This window comes from Mustela putorius, unplaced genomic scaffold (genome assembly GCF_011764305.1).
Source record: "Mustela putorius furo isolate JIRA1106 unplaced genomic scaffold, ASM1176430v1.1 tig00003942_pilon_pilon_pilon, whole genome shotgun sequence".
Taxonomy (NCBI): domain Eukaryota; kingdom Metazoa; phylum Chordata; class Mammalia; order Carnivora; family Mustelidae; genus Mustela; species Mustela putorius.
In genome coordinates, this window is record NW_025422087.1 from 2,954,278 (window position 1) to 2,957,022 (window position 2,745).

General features: G+C 37.3%; 1 non-coding gene across 1 annotated transcript; it reads left to right on the forward strand.

Annotated features, from left to right (window-relative positions):
* The first annotated feature begins 2,255 nt into the window (after nucleotides 1-2,255).
* On the forward strand, nucleotides 2,256-2,465 carry LOC123389061. The gene has a single exon (XR_006603598.1). It is a non-coding gene; the product is annotated as a small nucleolar RNA U3 (small nucleolar RNA).
* The last annotated feature ends 280 nt before the right edge of the window (nucleotides 2,466-2,745 follow it).

A 2,745-nucleotide genomic window follows, 5' to 3' on the forward strand; every position in this document is an offset into this window, starting at 1 on the left:
GTGAAGACATGATGGTAACTAGCTTGGAAACACCATTGATATTTGCTCTGTGCTTAGATTTTGGCATCTGCAAATAAGAATATTAATAGCCCCTTCTTTTTGCTATGAGGGTCCATGAGAAAATATATCACAAGGATCTGCCACATACAGTTCCAGGATCCCAAAGGCCCTTCCAAACCTGACATTCTGTATTTTTTAAATTTTAACCCTCTTAATAAGTGCATAGTGGTACCTAATTGTGGTTTTAACTTGTGTTTCCCTCCTGACTAAATAAAATTGAGCTTCTTTTCATGGGTTTATTTGACCTGATGTCTTATTGGGTGATGTGTCTCTTCAAATTGTTCCTTTAAAAAATTGCATGGCTTTCTTATTATTGAACTTTGAGGGTTCTTTATATAGTCTGGATACAGATTTTCTATTTTCATATATACTTTAAAAATATTTTCTCTCAGTCAGTGGTTTGTCTTCTCACTCTCTTAACAGTATCTTCCAAAAACCAGACATTTTTCATTTTGGGAAAGCCCAATTTTTCAATGATTTCTTTTATGAATCATGTCTTCAGTGTCATATCTAAGAAATATTTGCCTAATCCAAGGGATAAATATTTTCTTCATTTATCCAAGAAGTTTTAAGATTTTAGGTTTTGCTTTTACATCTGTGATCCATCTTGAGTCAATTTTACATACAACAGAAGTATGTTGGAAGTTCATATTTTGCATATGGCTATCTAATTGATCCAGCAACACTTATTGAAAAGACTGTCCTTTCTCCACAAATTTGACACTGCACTTTTGACAAAAATCAATTGTCCATATTTGCGTGGATCTAATGCTGACTCTACATTCTGTGTCACTGATCTCTTTATCTGTTGACGTGTTGATTCCATACCCTTGTAAGTCTTGAAATCACAAAGTGTTAGTCTTCTGATTTTATTTTTGTTTTCCAACATTGTTTTGGGTGTCCATGGTTGTTTCCATGTCAGTATAAATTTTAGAATAATCTTGTCACATTCTGCTAAAAATTCCTGCTTCAATTTTGATTGGGATTGGATTGAATTGAAGCTATAGATTTGGGGGAGAATTTGGGAGAAAATGTAAATGTTAGGTAAGGAAATGTGTTCTTCCCTAGAACCTCCAGAGGTAACCAGCCTTGCCAACACCTTGATTCAGCCCCAGGGAGACTGAAGTCAGACTTCTGACCTCCAGAACTAAAAGAGAGTAAATCTGTGTCGTTATAAGCCACTAAGTTTGTAGTAATTTGTTATAGCAATAAAAGGAAACTAATAGAATGGTTGACATTTATTCCAGCAGACATTTTATTTTTGCCATGTATCTTACTAAATATGAGTATGTCTATGTGTGTATCTTGGGTATAGTCTATTTATGTGTAAGTTTATATATCTATAGCTGTATATGTATCTATATCTGTCTATATCTTTGACACCTATGTCTGTGCATATAAATTTACCTTTTTAAATTAAACAGTGTGGTATCCTATTGTCTAAGTGGAGCATACCTTATTCAGGTAGTTCTCTCCAGAGGAATTTTTAGGTTGTTTTCAGTTCTCTCTACCACCACAACTACCACTACCACAAACAGCTCTATTGCTAATATCCTCATACGCGTATCTGGGTGCACTGGTTTGTGTATTTCTGAAGAGTAATTTAATACAAGTTCAACTGCTGAGTCACACATTTTAAATTATAATAGAAAACACCAAGATTGGGGCACCTGAGTGGCTTAGTCGGTTAAGTGTTCTTCTCTTTCAGCATGGGCGGTGATCTCCTGGTCATGATCTCAAGGTCATGGGATCAAGTCCTTCAAACTCTGTGCTCAGTCCAGGATCTGCTTGGGATTCCCTCTTCCTCTGCCCCTCCTCTAGCTTGCAGGCTCTCTCTTTCTCTCTCTCAAAAAAATAATAAATAAAATCTTTAAAAAAAAAAGAAAAGAAAACACCAAGATTTCTTCCCAAAAGTTATCAGGTTTTCTACCTTTTCATTTTAGTTTAAGCACTTTTCATATATAGAAGTATTGAATATTTGTGAAATCGGCTGCCACTCCTGTCATTGAATTTTTTTACCTTTTTGTTCCACAGACTTTCCCCATCAGCAAGATCACAGAATTATTCACCCGTAGGTTTTCTTCTAGTATTAGGATGGACACTGAAGCATGATCAAGGGTTTGCTAAGAAGACAACTGGATACTGCTAGACCAGAAAGAAACTAGCTACGACTCAGTTAAAATAGTCCCTGGTTTAAGACTATACTATTAGGGATCGTTTCTATAATTTGCTACTAGAGAAGGTTCTCTAATCATGTCAAAAACCCAAAACCATAAGGCGGAAGTGCAGTGTTCTCTTCTGAGCATGAAACTGGCTCTAGGTGTTGTTTTTGGCACTGCCTTCTGCCTTTGTAATGGTTCTTCTCCTTTGGGACAGTAAGAGGGAGAGGACATACTCTGAGTGGTTTCTGTTGTAGTTTGTTTTTTTTAAGATTTTATTTATTTATTTGACAGAGAGATCACAAGTAGACAGAGAGGCAGGCAGGGCGTGCAGGGGAGGGGAGCGGTCTCCCTGCCGAGCAGAGAGCCCGATGCAGGGCTTGATCCCAGGACCTGAGCCGAAGGCAGAGGCTTACCCCACTGAGCCACCCAGGTGCCCCTGTTTTATTTTTTTAAAAAGTTCCCTGATTTGACACAATGAGGTTATAAAACAGATGAGCCCAATAGCTCTCACAGCCCATTTTTG